The 22,140-nt window shown below is 37.0% G+C and overlaps 2 long non-coding RNA genes across 10 annotated transcripts in view; one reads left to right on the top strand and one right to left on the bottom strand.

The window, feature by feature from the left end:
- The window catches only part of LOC144297973 (uncharacterized), a 296,926-nt gene that overhangs the window by 107,669 nt on the left and 167,117 nt on the right, over positions 1 to 22,140 (bottom strand). The window contains exon 5 of one of the 7 annotated variants that reach the window (XR_013364926.1): positions 10,913 to 11,110. The exons of the other annotated variants lie outside the window; for them this stretch is intronic. This is a non-coding gene — a long non-coding RNA (uncharacterized LOC144297973). The remainder of the gene's footprint in view (positions 1 to 10,912; positions 11,111 to 22,140) is intronic. 7 annotated transcript variants of the gene reach the window in all.
- Positions 1 to 22,140, top strand: part of LOC144297975 (uncharacterized) — a 207,614-nt gene that overhangs the window by 26,481 nt on the left and 158,993 nt on the right. The gene's annotated exons all lie outside the window — the stretch shown is intronic.

Below are 22,140 nucleotides of genomic sequence, written 5' to 3'. Positions count from 1 at the left end.
AAGTTTTAATAGTGAAAATAAAGTCAGTGGACCCCACTGCCCTCCATACAGCTGAAAGTGCAATTCTCTGCCCAATTCTTCCCACACTCATGAAAAAATACCAGGCTTAAAATTAAAGTTCAGCACTTAAGCTCTTGTGAGGTCCTGTAATATTTGATCACTGTTAAAGAAAAAAAAATCTATGGCATATATTACAAATACTAGTGGGGAATAAGTGCAGATGGGACTAATCAGACTTTTCCATTTTGATTTTACCATTTTCAAAATAAAGCATTTTATTTTTGAACTAAGTTTATTTTTTTCTGTGTTCAGAGTGTATAATCCAATTTTCACTGCTGCAAGAACAGAAGTGGCATAAACACAGTCCTATGAACTCTATTTCTAGACTAGCACAACTTTAGTCACTGAATTCCAGGTGCTTCAACTTAAAAGTTGGCTAGTTTAAGTGAATCAAATTTGATATTATTGTAATAATGATTATTAATGACAGCTAATGCATTGTGAACATTTTTGACCATGTTTTTCATATGTTATGTGCGATAATCAATTTAATCCTAAAACAACCTCATGATTTAGGTACTGTTACTTCTCCAGTGATGACAGAGAGAAGCTAAGTACTTTGCCTAGAGTGCATGTATCTAGTAAATGGTGGAAGAGAGAGAGAGAGAGAAATATACAGATATAGATATGCAGGGATAAGGCTGGGATGAGATCCCTTTGCACGCCCTGAGGATACTGCTTTAAATTTTGCCCCTGAGATGTTCCATCCATATCAACCTGGTCATGGTCCTGAGGCATCTATCAATATCTATCTACCAATCATCTATCTATTTACCTACACAGACAGGTATAGATACATATGTGAGTATGTGTGTGTATTTAGAGAAAGACAGCAAGAGAGAGATAATTAATATGGAGAGGGTAAATAATACGGACAATATTAATTTGCTCTTCTCTTTTGTCTTTCTGCCTGTGAGGTACTTCTTCACTAGCTTCTTGATTACTCATGATCAGATTTGGCTCTTGCTGTCCAAGAACTTTCAATTTCATAAGCTAAGTAACACACACACACACACACACACACACACACACACACGCGCTAATGGCTTTAAAATGCTCAGTGCTAGAAAATGTTCCCTTTAGTAGTATTTGAGAACTGGAGCAAGTTCTTCCATGCTGGGGTGTGGAGGAAAGAGGAGAGGTTTTGGTAGCAGAGATAGCATCATGAACCATTCAGGAGGTGGAAGTAGAAGAACATTTCACCAAGATGGATGAGCCCATGGAACTCTGCGCAGGGAGCAGAGGGGTATGTATAAAATATAGAAACCCCATCCCATATGTTCTCCCACTTCTCACCATTACCTGTCTTTGCAACTTAGATGAGTTACCTGTAACAAGGTTTCTCTCTCCTTTCCTTCAGCATGAGTTACTTTCAACAGGACTAGTAATAAACCACAACATTCAAGTGTTTCAGCTCTGGAGAGATACAGCCTACTGTACGGTTCCCACTGCCACTGCGTAGCTGCTTGCATTTAAGGGAAGATGAAAAAGTAAGAAAGGAGAAGGAGTAGATCTCTGCAGCAAACAAGGAAACAGAGAATTTTAAAGGAGGTGGGACAGAAGCAGAGAGCCACTAACAGTCTTAAATGCTACAAGGAGGCCAAGAAAGAAAATGGCTAAGACCTTTCCTATATCAGATTATTTAATATGTGAGCACCATGTGTGATTTTAATTTTCCTGGTAATCACATCAAAAAGACACAGGTAAAGTTAGGTTTAAAAATAAATTTCATTTGGGGCACCTGGGTGGCTCAGTTGGTTAAACATCTGACTCTTGATTTAGGCTCAGGTCATGATCTCAGGATCATGGAATTGAGCCCTGCAACAGGCCCCATGCTCAGGGAAAGTCTGCTTTGGATTCTGTCTCTGCCTTTCCCCCTCTGCTCGTTCTCTCTCTCTCTCTCTCTCTCATAAATAAATAAATAAATAAATAAATAAATAAATCTTTAAAAAATAATAAATAAATTTCACTTAGCCCAATATATAGTAAAAAATCATTTAATATGTCATTGGTATAAAGATTTATATTTTACATTCTTGATTTCATGCTGTCTTTTAAGTTCAGCATGTATTTTAAACTCACAACACATCCCAATTCAAATGAACCCCATATCAAGTAATCAGTCGTTCCTGTGGTTCATGGCTACTGATTTGGATGGCACAGATTTAGCCAATAGTAAGAAAGTGTAGGTAGAGAAGTGGGACCAGAAGTCAAGTTCTAAAGATTTAGGATGGAGTGGCTGGTGTGGACCCAGGAGCATGAGAGCACTAGAGCTTGGACACTTGGAGGGTAAAGAACTGAGACCATTTTTTTAAAATTCGTGCTTTAAGGTAACTGAGATGAGGATATGTTTCATGGAAAGAGTCAACAAATGAAGAATGAGAACTTGGAGATGTAAGGGAAGAGTTACAAAGCAAGCATTTCACCCCGAGGGCGAAGCCTAGAGGGCCTGGGACGATGATAGTCAGCGTTCTGTTGTGTTGGTGAACAGACACTAACTTCCAAGGGTCCAGTTTGGCTGTAATGCAGACTGTTTATCACCTCTTGTCTTCAACTGGCCTGGTGCCCACACAAGTTAACTAGATGTCTTCCTGGAGGAGTTAATGTTTGCACCTCTTAAGGACACTGGTGGACAAATCAGTCTTTTCTACGATACTGGAGGAGAATTGGATATAAATGTACATACAGATTTTCTTCTCAAAACCCGATGTTTTAGTGGAAATTTCCTGTTCTCATGAACTGCTAGGTTCATTTGTCATTCATTAACCTATTCACTCTACAATGTAAAATATTTATTGAACTTATACTAATTTTTTCTTGAAACTTCCAGTCAGTGCATTCACAAACTTTCTTTGAGCCCACTCACTCTCCTTTTTCATGATTAGGACCAATGTAAGGCAAATATTTTACATGGGTGAAATTGATTTGGGGCATTTTTTCCATCTTGCTTTATGCACTCTCTGTTTTCTAATGCTGACTTATCCTTTTTTGACCTTGCCCTAAGAACCACATCAACTAAACACAATGGTTGGCCACCACCATTAACACTGCCCCCATCATCTTTCCTACCACAATTTTCACCACCGTCAACAACAATTAAACTTCTGTTTCTATTCTAAACTACTACTTATTAGAAAAAAAACATAGAGGAAATCAATATAAATATTTCAAAGATTTGATGCCCTTATCTTTTCCAGAAGCGTTGACATTATAAAAAGAGAATGGTTATTAACACAAATGAATCTCTAGTTCTTGCAAAGTAAAGTGAGTGACAAAGGCTTCTTCTCCAAAATTTATTGATAGAACCAAGGTGAATGAATACATTTTATATCAAATACCCATATACCTACCACCTAGAATCCTCAAATATTTTCTTGTTATATTGCTTTCTCATGTATCTATCCATTTATTATCTCTCTATTCTTTAATTAACCCATATTATTTGTTCACATATTTCAAAGTAAATTGCTTTATGAAGACATCAGAATATTTTCCCTAAAACTTTAGCAAGGACATTAGCTAGACTTTGCTATTTCCTTTGAGATAAAGTTGAAATGTGGTGCAGTGGATGGAATCAATGCAAACAGCCATGTAACCCACACTTCCATCAAGGTGAACATTACCACCATCCTAGAAAATTCTCTAGAGCAATCACTCTTCTGATTTTTTCCTACCATAGATTTGTTCTAGAATTTTATATAAATTAGGCTTCTTTCACCCAAAGTAAGGTTTTTGAGATTCAAATAATATTGTATATTTTAGATGGAAGAGCTCCCAATTCTGCCAGTGATAACATCCCTGTTCCGGAGTTTGCTCCTAGAGGAGCTTACAACTCCTCCCCAAGGTCTCCCTGCTTCTCTCCCTATCTTCTTCTCAGTCTGCATATGCTTTGTTTTTTACTTACAAATCAAATTTGTTTTCAGGTTCTAAAGGTTGTTGTTGCTTTTATTTTGGATTTCTATAGGGCTTGCATAACATTAGGATATTCATATAACAGAGAGAATGATTTTTTTTTATTCTGTGTCATTTAATTAGTGTTAGTAGTTTTCGCTTTTTGGATAATTCCATTTAACATATATAAAGATAATATGGAAAGTGACTTAGAAAGAAAGGACACATGTGATAAAACTGTGACCTGATGATGTGAACTCACTTGATGCTGGGAGCATTAGGCATCTGATGATGGTTTGGTTTCCCCATGAGCAGAGCAGCAGTATGTGCCCTCTCAAAATCAAATAAGTTGTCACTTGTCTGTGGTCCGAACTGACACTTGTCTGTGTCAAGATCTTGGGGTAATGGGTGCTGCCAAGCTCCTATGTAGGTATGTAAGTATGGCAAGGAGCCATTCCTCCCTGCTGACATGTTTTAGGGAAGGGCCAGGGGAGTCATGCTGTCAGCCTAGTATTGTGGCAAATGTCTGTTCTCAATGGCAAGAGATTATTTCTCACATTATAGACCACCAATGTCTTCATGATGCTCTAACTCTCTTACATTGTGTTAGGCCACCTTATCAAAAAAAGCAAGTCTTTCCAGATTGACTAAGAGGAAATTTGGGGCAAGCAACTATTAGGAAACTTAACCTGTGGTCTCAAGAAGTGAAGATAAAAAGTATCAGCAAGAATATTTGGGACCTGTAAGCCTGATATTTTCTTGAACATCTTGTTTTCTATTGAATCAAATTATCATGGATCCAAGATTATATTTTGCAAAAGGACTTAGGGACATATTTTAAATGTTATATGTGTACATATGCTTATAGATTTTCATTTTTTTCTTCTTATAATTTGTTGGCATGAAATAAAAGATTATCATAAGAATATCTTTCATTTGAGGTAAAAGCAAGTGTCTTTGGTTTCTTTCTTGATCTCCTCTGTTCAGATCAGACAGTTTCACAGGAGTGAAATCATAGCTTGATTAGTCATATCTTAACATTAGAAATGGCCATGCCCCTGTGGGTGGCTAGAAAGAATGGAGGTTATGCTTAAAGCCTAAACCTCAGACCTGTGGGTATTTTCTCCTCCACGTTTAAAAAAATACCAGAAAGGAAAGGTTTAACTCACTCGTTATTTTGAGAAAATCAAGTTCCATAAATACATTTAATTGCTCACTCATAAATTTATATTTCCCCTTCCCTCACTGCATAATTGGTTTCCTGCATTCAGTTTAGCTCCATGCTTCATGTTTTCATAGGAGTTTTATTCCTGATATTTGTCTGGTCAAGCTATTCTTCTGCTGAAAGAGCTGGTGGCTTTTCATTGCCTGAAGGATGAAATCAAAAATTCTTAGTGTGGCATTCAAGGATTTTCAAAAGCTGGTTCCAAACTGTTTTTCTAGCTTTACCTTCCCCTGGGATTCCTTCCCAATTTCCTCCCTTTTTCTTTTCAGTTCCCACAATTCTTGCTTTCTTTGCTTACCCTATGTGCATAAAATTTTGGGAAATGGGGAGGTACAATTTTATATCACATAGGTGCCTGTCCATCTATTGCACCGTGATTCCTTTTTCAGAAGATAATCTCTAATCCACCAACCCCTGACTTGTTTTATTAGGCTTTAAAAAAATTCTAGTAAAATATACATAACATAAAATTTACCACTTCAACCATTTTCAAATGTACAGTTAAGTGACTTTAAATACATTCACATTGTTGTACAGCCATCCCCACCATCCATCTCTGGAATTTTGCATTATTTCAAACTCACTCTATCTCTATTAACTCCCCATTAGGTGTCTCATATAAGTCGAATCATATAATGTTTGTCCTTTTTGTCTGGCTTATTTTACTTAATGTAATGTCTTCAGAGTTCATCTCGATTGTAGTATGTGTCAGAATTTCCTTTCTTCTTAAGGATCAGTAATGTTTTATTGCATGGATATGACACATTTTGTTTATTCATTTATCTGTCAACAGTCATTAAGGTAGCTTCCATGTTAGGGCTATTATGAATAATACTATTATGCACATTGGTGTGCAAATATTTGAATCTCTCCTATCAATTCTTTTGTGTATATATCCAGAGTGGAATTGCTGGTTCAGATGGCCCATCTATGCTTAATTTTTTGAAAAACTGCCATACTGTTTCTACAATGGCTGTTTCTACATACTGTTTCTATAATTTTACCTTCCTGCTCAAAACAAATTTCTTCACATTAATGCCGGCACTTGTTTTCTAGGTTTTTCTAGGTTTTTGTTTTGTTTTGTTTTATAATAGCCATTTTAATGGGTGTCAAATGGCATCTGATTATGGGTTTGATCTGCATTTCCCTAATGATTAGTGATTTAATATGCCTATTGACCATTTGTATATCTTCTTTGAAGAAATGTCCAGTCATGTTTTTCACCATTTTTTTTCGATTGAGTTATTTTTTGTTGTTGAGTTTTAGACTTTTTTTTATAATATATTTATTTTTTATTGGTGTTCAATTTGCCAACATACAGAATAACACCCAGTGCTCATCCCGTCAAGTGCCCCCCTCAGTGCCCGTCCCTCACCCCCACCCCCCGCCCTCCTCCCCTTCCACCACCCCTAGTTCGTTTCTCAGAGTTAGGAGTCTTTATGTTCTGTCTCCCTTTCTGATATTTCCCACACATTTCTTCTCCCTTCCCTTATATTCCCTTTCACTATTATTTATATTCCCCAAATGAATGAGACCATATAATATTTGTCCTTGGGATCCCTGGGTGGCGCAGCGGTTTGGCGCCTGCCTTTCCCCCGGGGCGCGATCCTGGAGACCCGGGATCGAATCCCACATCAGGCTCCCGGTGCATGGAGCCTGCTTCTCCCTCTGCCTGTGTCTCTGCCTCTCTCTCTCTCTCTCTGTGACTATCATAAATAAATAAAAAATTAAAAAAATATATTAATATTTGTCCTTCTCCGATTGGCTTATTTCATTCAACATAATACCCTCCAGTTCCATCCACGTCGAAGCAAATGGTGGGTATTTGTCGTTTCTAATGGCTGAGTAATATTCCATTGTATACATAGACCACATCTTCTTTATCCATTCATCTTTCGATGGACACCGAGGCTCCTTCCACAGTTTGGCTATTGTGAGTTTTAAAGACTTTTGTATACAGTTTGGATATTAATTCCTCATGACATATGTGATTTGCAAATATTCTCTCCCATTCTGTGAGTAGTCTTTTTAATCTGTCGATAATGTCTTTTGAGGCAAAGAAGTTGTAATTTTTATGAAGTCTAATTTATCTATCACTTTTCTTTTGTTGCCCATGCTTTGATGTCATTTCCAGGAAATCACTGCCACATCCTTTGTCCTGAAAATTTTCCTCTATGTTTTCTTCTAAACACTGTATAGTTTTAGACTTTACTCTTAGGTCTTTGTTTGGTTTTCAGTTCATTTTTTTATATGGTGTAAAGTAAGGGTGCAACTTCATTCTTTTGCATGTAGATATCCAGTTTTCCCAAGACCACTGTTGAAAAGATGGTCCTTTCCCCATTAGATAGTCTTGGCATTCTTGCTGAAAATTATTTGATCATATACGCAAGGGTTTATTTATGGGTTTCTTATTCTATTCCATTGGCAATATATCTGCCTTTAAGCATCACAGTTTTGATTGCTATATGTTTATAGTAAATTTTTAAATCAAGAAGTGTCAGTCCTCCAACTTTGTTCTTCTCTTGCAAGATTCTTTTTTTTTTAATTTTTTATTTATTTATGATAGTCACACAGAGAGAAAGAGAGAGAGGGGCAGAGACACAGGCAGAGGGAGAAGCAGGCTCCATGCACCGGGAGCCCGACGTGGGATTCGATCCCGGGTCTCCAGGATCCCGCCCTGGGCCAAAGGCAGGTGCCAAACCGCTGCGCCACCCAGGGATCCCTCTTGCAAGATTCTTTTGGCTATTGAGGGATCCTTTGATATTCCACATGAATTTTAGGATGAGTTTTTCTATTTCTGCAAAAAAAAAAATTATGTTGAGCTTTTCACAGGGACGAAATTGAATCTGCAGATTGCTTTGTGGAGTACTGACATCTTAATAACATTAAATCTAATTCATGAACATGCAGTGCCTTTTCATTTATTTATGTCTTCTTTAATTTTTTTGGTAATATTTTACAGTTTTCCATGTGTGAATCCTTCACCTCCTTAGTAAGTTAATTCCTAAGTATTTTATTCTTTTTGATGCTATTGCAAATAAATTGTTTTCTTAATTTCATTTTCAGATTGTTCATCATCAGTATAAAAGAATGCACCTGATTTTTGTTTGTTGCTCTTGTATCCTGCTACCTTGCTGAATTTATTTCTTAGTACAATTACTTGTGTATGTGCAATCTTTGGGGTTTCTTACATACAAAATCATGTTGTCTTTGAACAGAGATAATTTTATTTCTCCCATTGCAATTTGAATATCATTTATTTCTTTTCCTTGTCTAATTGTTCTGGCTGTGTTAACTAGAAGTAGTAAAAGTAAGCATCCATGGTTTTTCTTTTTTCTTTTCCTTACATTAGAGGAAAAGCTTTTTTGTCCTTCAACATTGAATAAAATGTTAGCTGTGAGTTTTTCATATATGAGCTGTATTATATTGGGATAGTTTCTTTCTATTTCTAATTTGTTGAACTTTTTTTAATCATAAAAGGATATTGAATTTTTGTCAGTTGCTTCTATATCTTCTGAGATGATCTTATGGTTTTTTCTTACATTCTATTAATGTGATATATTGCATTGATTCTTTTTTTTCTATGTTACATCATCCTTACATTACAGGAATAAATTCCACATGATCATGGTGTATAGTTGGTTTCATACACTGTCAAATTAAGTGTTCTAGTATTCTGTTGAGGATGTTTACATCAATATCTACAACACAAATTGGTCTTCAATTTTCTTTCCTTGTACTGTCTTTGTGTGGCTTTGGTATTAGGTTAATGCTGGCCTCACAGAGTGAGTTAGGAATCACTCCCTCCTATTCAAGGTTTGGAGGAGTTTGAGGGGGGGAATTGATGTTGCTTTTCTTTACATAAATGTTAGGTAGGATTCATCAGAGAAGCCATCAAGTCTAGGGCTTTTCTTTGTTGAGAGGTTCTTGATTATTATTCAATCTCCTAACTAGTTATGGGTCTATTCTGATTTTCTGTTTCACTGGGATTCGGTCTTGGTATGTTCCTAGGACTTTGTCCATTTCATTTAGGTTACTCAATGAACTGGTCATTTAGGTTACTCAATGCACTGGCATACAATGTTTCATAGTACTCTCTTATACTCCTTTTTATTTCTATAGATTTTGTAGTACTGTCTTTAGTTTCATTTTTGATTTTAGTAATTGGAGAGAAAACACGATACCTTATAAAAGTATTTGGCCAGATGGAATATTATAAAGGGCCAGAAAGTAAAAAGGGAGAATAAAAACATTTGGCCCTGAAGATTTGTCTGAACCCCAGTGGCTCTCCAAAGTCTATATCCAGGTACATGTCCCAAAATAGTTACCTTTTAACCCACCAAATGAGATGGATCAAAGGCCAGTGTTTTTCATGATTGTGTGTCACTGTGGTCAGCTTTTGTCACCGAAATACTGTGACTTTGAAGTGATGACTTTTTATATCCAGTATATTTCCCTAAGTATTTTGGGGCCAAGGCAAATAGCTGAGACAATCCATGGTGACTGGCTTAATGGTTATTTCTGAAAGAGGGAAAAATGAAGGGGACTTCGTTTTTTTCTTTCCCATTTCCATAAGATTTCCATTTCTGTCTCCTGTTTGTACTTCACAGAGTACTTAGAAGGCATCAGTGAAACTCCCAATAAATACCCAGTATTTTTCTACATCAAAAGTTTCACAACTCAACACTTCAGGAAGTGTGATTTTATTACTTGTTTATACATTTTTCCCTTTTGCCTGAACCAAAGCTGTCTTTTGCCAAATTTAAATGAAATTTGCCCCTCATAGAATTTCAGTTTGATACTGAATTCAGAAGCAAGAAAGACGATGGAAGCACGCATTTTAAATGCTACAGAATGTATCTATTTCTTAAAAATGGATATTTCATAGTATTCAAAGCCAGGTATCTAAAACAAATTGCAACACATTTCCTCAAGCAACCACTTAGTGATCACACTAAATGAACTTAGTAATTATGTTTTACATTTTTTTTTTTTAATGAGCAATGAGGAATGTGCCTGAATGGTCCAATTTATTGGAAACTTTTCCAGGAAAACTTCCTACCAGCTTCTCCCACTAGAGAACACTTTCTTAAAAAAAAAAAAAAAAAAAAAAAAATCTAAGTTTACTCCTCTCTGCTTCCCTCTCTCTCTCTCTCTCTCAGCTTTTTCAGGTGGTGTAGGGTCTGAGGATCATTTGCACTAATTATTTTTAGTTCCTCCTCACATAACACCTGAAGAGGACATTCTATTTATGGGAACCAAATTACTTAGAAATATTTCCAAGCTCCTTAGCAGAGGTCAGTACACACATTAGCTCGGGGCAAAAGGAATATTCAAGCCCAGGCACCCTTTTTGAATTCACAGCTGGGATTTATGCAGCTCCATGCTGTCAGCCTGGTCCCCTTGGTTACCCTTTACCTTGCTCATAATATCCAGACAGCATGTCAGGACCCATCTCATCTCCACATATCAACAAATGTTTGTGGAGGATCAGCTGTTCCCATGGTACCTGGGCTCAGGGATTTGTATTGGAATGTGCGGTGTTTCCCAGACCCTGGGTTCCCAGCAACTGCCCATATACAATCTTGATTCTCTGCACCTACTGAGTCCTTCTAGGATTTCATGGTGCTGCTCTGACATTTTCACATTTTGAGTCCTAACTCCCTATTACAAGCTACAAGGATTAATGAATTCTTTCCGTGAGTGCACTTGCCTTAATAGGCCATTTGTTCTTACCTGCTTTTTTCTCTGTTAGGGTAATTTTCAAAGAATCTCTAGTTATGACTTTTCCTCATTCTAAATCCATGTGAAAAACTTTCTGAATTGGGCTACTTCCACTGGAGAAAATGTAGAACTTTATCATGGTGGAAATATCCTATATTCTCAGCTGTGTGTTTCATAGCATGTACAAAACCCAAACTGGTGGCCGTGGCTCTAAAATAACAATAGACATAGTATGAAATACTTCTGAATAAAAATAAAATGAAGAATACAACCTGTGTAAGTTAAGTGACATCTAAATAATAAGACATTTGAAACAGACATTTTATGAAAATAATTAAAATGCTTCCCTTAAGTTTAAGGTAATGTTTCTTACATAGTAACTCTCCAACTTTAAAAACTATGTATCTTGTGTGATAGCTCTTCAGTTTAAGTCTTAAATGGAGATTTTAAAAAGAAGAATAAACGAAGAAGAAAACTTGAAAAAAATAAAAGACCAATTTGGACAGAACTAGCTTGAAAACTACAGATAATACAGATTCTTCATTGCTACTCTTGGTAGGATTCCCAGATTTACTAAAAAGAAGGAAACACGCACACACCAACAGCAGTAGCAGCAACAACAACAACAACAACGCCCCCCGGTCCCCGAAAACTGAAATGCCAGTTAAATTTAAGTTTCAGGTAAACAAAGAATAATTTTTTGTAAGTATGTCCCAAATGTGGCATGAAGAGTACCTGATTCAAAATAATTATTTGCTGTTTATCTGAAATTCAGATTTAACTGGGTGTCTTGCATTTTGTCAGCCTTAACCATTAAAAGTTCCAATTCAGTTGATTGTGGGTGGAAGCCCAAATGACTATACTTTTCATACTGTAAGCTCTGTATGGAATTCTAATAAGTCATTAGAAACCACTGGATTATCATTTTAAGACATAACAAACACACACACAATATAACAGAGACATAATGGAACCGAATTCTGTTCTGACAGAGTTATACTGCAAACGAAGAAAAAATTTTATCTTAAGTAAAAGAGAAAGCAAAGGACATCTGAACTTGCCTTTAAATATCCTGGCACAAGTGGGAAAATACTCAGACATTTTTCAAATTATAGTCTGAGCTATAAGCTGGTAGAATTATAATAATAATAATCATGATCAATATTGTTTTGGCTGGTTGGTTTGAATTTTTGTAATGAATTTTTGTTATCAAATATGATTAGTTTAATTGGATATTCTTGTTACCTTTTATGCTTGATATGAAGTACAAGTTATAAGCAAAACCCAAAATATTATATGTATCTATAAGCTTTCAAAAACAGAATTCGGTAAAATACACAATAATAAATCTAAACTGAATTTAAATTAATTAATTAATTAATTAACTTAATTAATTCTTTTACTATACATATAGTGCCTGGTGTGTAGCAGTGCTGGAGGGCAATGATAAGTAAGATAGAACCCAAGCTCTCCAGATGCTGAAATGAATGGTTTAGGGCCACAGCGATTTCCAGCAGGCCTTTAAGTGTCTTATGATAAGCTGATTAACACAGAGCTTTATATGCAAAATACCAGAGTAGTGGGATGCCTGGGTGACTCAGTGGTTGAGTGGCTGCTTTTGGCTCAGGGCGTGATCCCAGGGTTCTGGATTGAGTCCCTGTATTAGGAACCTGCAGGGAGCCTGCTTCTCCCTCTGCCTGTGCTCTGTGTCTCTCATGAATAAATAAATAAAATTTTTAAACATAAATACACGAAGTAGTAGAATACCTGGTTTCACAGAGCTTATAACATAAAAAAAGTGTCTTTACATTTTTAAATATAGCAGCTTCAAGATAAACTTTATTTTTTTTTAATTTTTATTTATTTATGATAGTCACACAGAGAGAGAGAGGCAGAGACACAGGCAGAAGGAGAGGCAGAGACACAGGCAGAGGGAGAAGCAGGCTCCATGCACTGGGAGCCTGACGTGGGATTCGATCCCGGGTCTCCAGGATCACGCCCTGGGCCAAAGGCAGGCGCTAAACCGCTGCACCACCCAGGGATCCCAAGATAAACTTTATAAAGGTGAAATTCCTTTTATGAACCATTGAGGCTGCATGATTTGGTGAGAAGATGACATTAAAGCTCTTTGTACTGATCTGAGTTTATTTAATTAAGAATAAGTTATGACATTTAGCACTAAGTGATGTTTCTATTGGTCATTGTCATGAGACCTTGTCTGAATTTTTTTTCCCTCTGTTAAAAGTGCCCATTGTAACCAGCCTGGACACGGGAGGCCAGGCTATGTGCTATGAAATAATGCTCATCATTTCACGTGGGGAAATTTCAGGCTTTTTAGTGTAGAAAATCCAGCTCAATTCCCAACTGTTTCATGAAGCCTATTCTGACAGTGACCACCCCCTTTGAGCTCTCATTTTCCAAATGACCACAGCACTCCTCACTGGACCATCTACTGTTCCAGAAATCTCTTCATAATGTTGAGTCTGGTAGTCTGATAGTATTTGGGGAGGAGGGAGTCAAGCAGTATGTCATGAACTTAGGGACTTATTTAAAATTTCCCACAGTGTCTCCAGAAGTAGCCCCTAAGTATTTTATCACTTAGTGGTTTGATCTGAAAGTCACTTTGAAGATCACAACACCAAAGCAAGCAGTGTAGACCGCAAGCATCATTTGTAGCACCTAGGGTATGTCCTGAGAAACAGCCCAATCAAAAGTAAAACTTCACTATGCCAGGATGAGTGAGGATTTAGAGGTAATTATTCTTTCTGGCTGGCTGGAAAATGTCTTTCTGAAAATTATATCTAGTATGGTATGAAAGTGGCTGTGCTTAGTATCCTGGTTCATACAAAGAGGACCAATGCAGAGCACCTGCTCTCAGGGATCAGCTAATCCAGGTGAGGAGTTAAGACAAATGTGTACAGAAAATTTAATTAACATAAGAAATAGGCAGCACAGGCACGTTTTTTTCTTGCCTCCTAAGGAGAGCTATTAAATATTAGCTTCTCACGGTGCCTGGGTGGCTCAGTCAGTTAAGAGTCTGCCTTGGGCTTAGGTCATGATCTCAGGGTCCCAGGGTCAAGCCCCGCTTCTGGCTCCCTGCTCAGTAGGGAGTCTGCTTTTGCCTCTTAAATAAACAAATAAATAATCTTTATTTTAAATAAATAAATAAATAAATAAATAAATAAATAAATAAATAAACATTAGCTTCTCATTCTCCAGTCTAGTTTATCTTCTAGTCCTAGTAAGTTCAAGATGGTGAATGGAACTGGGTCATTCTCTTGACATGGCTTCTTGTGTCAATAGTAGTAATTATAAGAATATGATTGCAGCCAGTTACGGGGTGCTTAATACTTTCCAGATACTCTTGTAAGAGCTTTTGAAAATTTAAGTTTTAATCCTCCCAACAATCCTGTAAGCTAAGAGCTCTTATCCTCATCTTCCAGAAAAGGAGAAGTTAAGTAACTTGCCCAGGTTTGCAAGCATGAAGTAACTGGTCAAACTGGGTGTTTGCTGAGCAGTAGTTCTGTTCTGCCTTCTTTGCTTCTGCATATCAACTCTTAGGGGCCTTCTCAAAAGTTACATCCCAGAAAATGTTTCCTCTTCTTTTGTCTTTTTATGTTACAAAGTTGAAAAGAAAAACATCTGACTAGTGGATGATTCTTAACAAGAGACACTCTGTCCCTGGTCATTGCAATTTTACATTAATGATGCTGAGAGAATACCTAGTCAAGGCCAGTTCATAAGAGGTGGAAGAAACAGCAAAACCAACATCAATGTCCCCTAGCAGTCTGTGATCAGAAAATGAGGTTGTGTGGGATACCAGAAGAAAGTGCAGTTCCCTGGAGAAATACACTGTCTTCGTAGGTAGGAAAGGGATATTTTTCTGTGAGGAACCAAGGTGATTTCTGTGGAGGAACTATTTCAGTTAACAACAAACAGGGGAAGCAGTGAGCTGTCTCATGCTTTGTAACATCTGTTATAACTGCACCTGCCTCCAAGATTTCCTGGTTCCTATTCCCCAAAGAAAGTCAGTCAGCAGGAAATGAGGCAAGTGCATAATGCTTTTACGGAAAAAGATGGCTTTTAACTTCTTGGGCTTAATTCCTGACAGTGTTACACATCCCCCTTGTTGTTTGTCGTACAAGGTGGCAGTTTGTAAAGCGGAAGATGGGGGAGAAGAATGGGACCTATGCTTGAAAACGGTGGTTAAGGAGCACAGGAATGTCTTGGGTCATTGGTTAATTGGGTGACATCAGTGCATCTGGCCGGTTAGTCCTCACTCTGACTCAGTGGGTCACAGGTGGAAACAAAGCATACCCCTATTCGCCAGAACAATTCAAAGACTCACCACCTTGTTCCTCCTTTCTTTCTCTAATTCAGTCGGTCTCAAACCGTAGAGTGAATCAGAATCACCTGGAAGCTTGTTAAAACAGATTTCTGGACCTGATGCCCAGAGTTTTCGACTCAGTATGTCTAGTGTGTTGCATGGGAATGTGCAGTCCTGCAAGTTTTACCTGGTGATGCTGATGCTGCTGGTCTGGGATTACATCTGAGAACCATTGCTCTAATTGATTTAAACAGAAATCCTCTAAGCTTATTATTCTATCCTAGGGCCTTTCTCCCATCAGGATTATCCAGTGCCCAGGAATTTCCATCTTTTCTTCCTGTCAGTACCAATGATGAGAACCTGCCTCTCATTTTCCTCTTTATCCTCACCCTAGCACAAGCCCAGCGCAGGCCCAGCCCCAGCAATCCTAACTTAAAGAAAGTGATGAAATTATATTCCAAGGGCCCCAGATAGAAGTTAAGTGGCTGTGGCCTTCCCAAGCTAGTAGAATGGAGTGGGCATTTCCCCCAAAGGCCTCACTACACTGGAGATAGTACCCTAGATCAGCTTTTCTGGAGTCAGACTACTGCAGATGAAATGCAAATAGCTTTATCCATTATTATTTATGACACTTTGGGCAAGTAACCTTTCTCTATTTCATGTGAAAAGTATGGAAGAGTACTGGTGCATCGAAAGTCACTTAATAAGAAGTTATTACAATCAGAAACTCCCTGGATATAGTATATGCAGCATCATTCAAAGAAGTAAGTAAGGGTATAATCTCTATATCTAAAGTACTGTGTTACTATGATTACAGTGTTTACTACATTAATTGCATATATGTTGATCACTATAATGATCCACATTATTTATTCTTACTATTTTATTCAAGGATATTATTTTAGGTATATAATGATTCGGCCTTTACTCAGTGATCATCAAGATAAGTGTACTCTTAATCCCTTTTATCTATTTCACCCATCCCTCCATCTACCTCCTCTTTGTCAACCCCCATTTTGTTCTCTGTGTTTAAGAGTCTAGGGTTGTTGTTTTTTGTTTTTGTCTCTCTTTTTTTCTTTGTTTGTTTCTTAAATTCCACATATGAGTGAAATCATTTGGTATTTGTCTTTCTCTGACTCATTTGATTCACTTAGCATTATACCCTCTAGGTCCATCCATATTGTTGCAAATATCAAGATTTCATTCTTTTTTATGCTGCGTAATATTCTATGGTGTATGTATACTGGATCTTCTTTATCAATTCATCTGTGGATGGACATTCGAGTTGCTTCCATAATTTGGCTATTGTAAATGACACTGAAATAAACAGGGAGGTGCATATATCTTTTTTAGTGTTTCCATTTTCTTTGGGTAAATATCCAAAAGTAGTGGAATTATTGAGTCATAAAATAACACTATTTTTAGTTTTTTGAGGAAGTTCCATACTGTTTTCCACAGTGGCTGCACCAGTTTGTTCCCACCAGCAATACATGAGAGTTCCTATCTTCTACATCCTCACCAACACTTGTTCTTTCTTGTGTTTTTTATTTTAGCCATCCTGGCAGGTGTAAGGTGATATCTCATTGTGATTTTGATTTGCATTTTCCTGATGACGAGTGATGTTGAACAACTTTTCATGTGTCTGTTGGCCATCTGTGTGTCTTCTTGGAAAAAATACTGCTCAGGTCTTGGCCCATTTTTTAGTTAGATCATTTGTTTTTATGTGTTGAGTTATATAAGTTCTTTATATGTTTTTTATATTAACCTCTGTACTCTGAAAACTGTAAAACATTGATGAAAGAAATTGAAGATGACACAAATAAATTGAACGATTCTCCATGTTCATGATTGGAAGAACCAATATTTTAAAAATGTTCATACTACCCAGAGAAATCCACAGATTTAATACAACCCCTATTAAAATACCAAAAACATATTTCAGAGAACTAGAACAAATAACCCTACATTTGAATGGAACCACAGAAGATCCCAAATAGCCAAAGCAGTTTTGAAAAAGAACGAAGCTGGATGTATCTCAAGCCCAGGTTTTAAAATATACTATTGAGATATAGTAATCAAAACAGTATGGTCCTGGCAAAAAAATAGACACATAGATCAGTAGAACAGAAAAGAGAGTCCAGAAATAAACCCATGCATATGTGGTCAATCAATCTGGGAAAGAGGAGGCAAGGATATACAATGGAGAAAGGACAGTCTCTTCAACAAATGGTGTTGGGAAAACTGGACAGCCACATGCAAAAGAATAAAACTGGACCACTTTCTATCACTATACACAAAATCAAACTCAAAATGGATTAAAGACCTAAATATGACCTGAAACTATAATATTCCTGGAAGAAAATATACAGTAATTTCTTTGACATTGGCCAGAACAACTTATAGATATGTCTCCTGAGGCAGGGGAAGCAAAAACAAAATTAAACTATTGGAAATACATCAAAATAAAATGCTTTTACACAGTGAAAAAAAAAACCATTAACAAAACTAAAAGGCAACCTACTGAATGGAAGAAGGTATTTGCAAATGCTATATCTGATAAAGGGTTAATATCCACATCATTTCCTAAAAGTAAAAAAGTAAAATTCTATATGTAAGGTATATACAATATTTTAGTTACTTAAATGTTTGAAAAATAATATTTATTATATTAACAAACTACAGATTGTAAAATATACTACATATATTTACATCTGAAATTATAGCAAATATCAATCATCTTTATTATATTAGATATAAAATATAAAATGTACAATAGCACATAATACATAGTTAAACACATTAGAATAATGTATCCATTGTATTCATGTTGAAATATGCAAGGTGCACATAAATAAAATATTACATCTAGGGATGCCTCGGTGGCTCAGTGGTTGAGCGCCTGCCTTTGGCCAAGGGTGTGATCCCGGGGTCCTGGGATTGAGTCCCATGTCAGGCTCCCTGGATGGAGCCTGCTTCTCTCTCTGCCTGTGTCTCTGCCTCTTTCTCTGTGTCTCTCATGGATAAATAAATTTTTTAAAAATAAAACATTACATCTGTAATTAATATTAATTTAGGAAAATGTTGAAAAAGTAAAATACATGGAATAATATATAATGTATATTATTAATATCACTTATTATATATAATATGTTATTTACTGTTTCTAAACAGTTGGTTCATTATTCACATTTTAATCCATTCTCTCACATTTGTATTAAATAAAGTTATCATCACCAATCTTGTTGGAAAAACAACTAGAATTAACAAATTCATTAGATAGTGGAAAATGGAAACTACAGCCTTGGAGGTCTTTGGCATATATCCAATGCTTTTCCTTTAGTGCATGTTTTTAAACAAAGAATAGTAATTAACACTATTTTTCACCTCTAAGGCAATATGTTAACTACAAAGGCTTTAAAAATTTGATAATATTTCCTCTGAGCTCTTTTTGAAGAGAGCAGCATCAGCCTCATAGGGATCATTCATGGGTTTCCAGAATGTCTTGCTCTTCTGTCTCCTCTGTCTTCCACCATGGTTACTGTAGTTCCACTTTTCCAGCTTTCTTGATTTAATCACTGCGATTATTCCCCTCCTACGGAGCAGTGTTCTTCAAAATCCTTCTGTTTCTATGAGGAGTATCTTTCCTGTGAGTTCCATTATCAGAGTCATTTTCTGATGGCCTGTGACAAATTGCAGTATTTAGAATTCAGGGCACCAAAAATACAAGAGAAGGAAGATGGGGACAAATTTTTCCTGCTTCAGGCTTCTTTAGGTTCCCACACAAGGGAAGAATCAACACTGATCCTTATTCAGTCAGTCTTATTCTTTAATATTTTACCAAACTGAAAGCTAATGTTATCATCAGTAATATGGCCCTAGTGTGGTGTGTGACTGACAGAAGTTAATCTAAAGGCATGTGCTAATGAATATTGAACTAAAAGCTAATAATCGTACCCTGTGGAAAAAGCCATGTGCACAGAGAAAGTAGTCTATTCTGAATCACTATTCAAAAGACACTGGTTTAAAGTTGGCTCTATTTAAATCTCCAAGCATTTTAAGTGGGCAACCATTTAAAATCAAATACACCGTGGTGATTACAATAATCCCTTCCATTTGTTCAAAGCCTGACTGTATACAAAGGCTTTTCAGGGCATTTTCAGATTTTATCAAGGATGTTCTCTCATTTAAGACTTAGCCTACACCAACCCAATTTTGTAGCAGGTAATTAATAGTCTTATTTTGCTCAAGTAGAGACCAAGGCTCAGACTGAGAAGTCAAGTAATATAAGCTCACACAGATGATAGGTTGTGGATCCGAGACTAAAATCAACCCCTTTGTAGCCAGTGCACTTTCCATACTACTGTGCTCTCTTTAAAGATATTTGGGGTCATGGGATAAATATGTGCTGCCCAAGATCTGCAGAGTCACTATCTCAGTTCTAATTCAAAGAAAAAATTGGGACTGAGCAACTATTGCCAGATATTCTCCTCTCTAGATTTTGATATGCCTTCTACCTGTGTTAATGGACTGAACTGTGTCTTCCCCAAACTTATATGTTAAAATCCCAACCCTTCAGTACCTCAGAATGTTAACAGTATTTGGACATAACTTCTCTAAGTCAAAATGAGGCTGTTAGGGTGGGCCCTAAATCAATTTGATTTGTGTCTTTATAAGAAGAGGCACAGGATACACATGCACAAGGGACATCCATGGTGAAGAGGCAGCAGGGGGTAACCACCCACAAGGCGGGAGAAAGGCCCACAACAGATCCTTCCCCCTTGGGCCTTCAGAGCCAACAAGTCTGCTGGCACCTTGTTCTTGGAATTCCAGCCACCTAGTCTGTGGTGCTTTGTTATGGCAGCCCTACTGAACTAAAGTAAACTAATACAGCACTCAATACAGCCACTTTGAACCCCTACCTGGAAAAAGTAATGAGAGGGCAGCTTTTGGAAACATGTCTGCAGTGAAGCCATTCATTAACATCTTAGCCCCTCTAGAGAGTAGACCTGCCAATCCTCATGAAGATGTTTTACTGCATATTTAAGCTAAAATTTTTCTTTAACCATCTGCAAATGGCATGTACTGAACATTTTTATTTTTTATTGAAATGTCTCACCTGCCTCTTCTTCTCTTTCGTCATTCTTCTCCTTCTCTTCCCTTTTTCCTGTCTTCTCTTCTCTCCCTTCTGTCCTTGCTTATCTGTCCCTCTCTTTTCTTTCTCCTGTCTCCCTTCTCTATGATCTTTCCCACTCTCTCTTCCTTTGTCCTATATTTTCTCCTCTTTCACTCCCCTGCTCATATATTCTTCTGTCCTTACACTAACCCTTCCTCCTACCTCTCAAAACAATTTAAAAAGGACAGATGTTCGATCCTTTTTGCCCCAGTGCAAACAGTCTTCAAACTACATTATACCATGGGTGTTTTCTCTGAATTCAGCAGGCAATTAAGTGAAATAAATTGCTGATTCAACCCCTAGGGGAATGGTTAGGCATCAGGGAATAGATGCAGAGGCATTTCTGGATTGGCACAAGGCTTTTCATGGTCCCAAAGTCATACTACTGAGCAGACATCAACTCTTAACTCTTCAGAAGTCTTCCTGCAGCCACTTTTATTCTAAATATTCTTTGAAGTTCCTGAACTGTTTCAGTTGTAAATATATTTAAAACATTCTGAGTCAGTGGATCTGGGAAAGGAGTAGGCTGCAAGCATTAACTGTGGCAGGAATGACTGAAATGACCAAGGATTCTTGAACTTACTGTTATATGATCAACCTGGAAATAGAAAGCTAAAGACAGAGCATCAAGCACACATCATGTTTGTCTCTTTGTCTCTTCCAAAGCACTTCTTGCCATATTCATGTAGGCATTGCAAAATGGAACAATGAAATCCCAATTGAACAATTGAAATCAATATCACAGATTCCTCCATTCTGTTTGACTCCTTTGTAGGAAACAAATGGTGAAGAGTTTCTCAGCTTGTCGTATAACAGCACTCTTAACTCTCCACTTCAGCTTTTTGGATTTCATCTTATATATAGAATAACATACTTATGATCCATTAAAAAGAATTCTTAAATTGCAGGAGAAATGTGGCTTAACACGTCTTCTCTGGCCCAAAGAAAATAATTGGTATCCCAATAAAGTCATTATTAAAAGTAATGGATGGACAAAGCCTGGAAAAATCATTTTTGAAAATTTCCAAACAGGATGAAACAGGAAAATGTCTGGGTTTCACAGTGTTATTTAACAAACACACACTGTCTGCTCAAGGGACCTGCATCTCCTCGTCATGAATTAAACATCATCTCATGGTGCCCCTTCTTGTAACGATGGTAAAATCCATGACTTCCAGGTGTGGTTTCGGGACAGATTTTTTTTTTTTTTTAAAGAAAACTAGTGAGGATTTCTACACTTTTAAATGGTATTAATTACCAGGTTTTATCTAGAGTGACAAGTGAATAAGAAAAGACAAGGATGTATGAGATTTTTCAGAACACTCTAAGATACCATTGCTACAGGCAAACAGGAGTCTGCTCTTCTGATGGACATAAGCATCTTCCTTCTAAAGGGGGAATTTCAGGTATCAATCCCAGGCAGGGTACAACTGATATCTTCATTGTATGGCAAATATGGACTTTCTATTTGTCAACCATCCCTGAAGAGAGACTACATATAAAACTACATCACTGCAATGCCCACACCACTCTTAGGGTGTCTGTACTCACAACTATTGCTATAAGTCTAGAGAAGTGAGCTTTTTCTATAAAAGATCTTGCAAGAAGCCTCATTTTTATTCTGCCTAAAGCCAAAGTCTAACAGCTTATTAATTAAAAGAAAGAAAGATAGAAAGCTGAAAGAAGAAAGAAAGAAAGAAAGAAAGAAAGAAAGAAAGAAAGAAAGAAAGAAAGAAAGAA

Source organism: Canis aureus, chromosome 26, assembly GCF_053574225.1.
Source record: "Canis aureus isolate CA01 chromosome 26, VMU_Caureus_v.1.0, whole genome shotgun sequence".
Lineage (NCBI taxonomy): Eukaryota > Metazoa > Chordata > Mammalia > Carnivora > Canidae > Canis > Canis aureus.
Note: the sequence above shows the minus strand (reverse complement) of the source record. Positions and strands in the feature narration are given on the sequence as shown.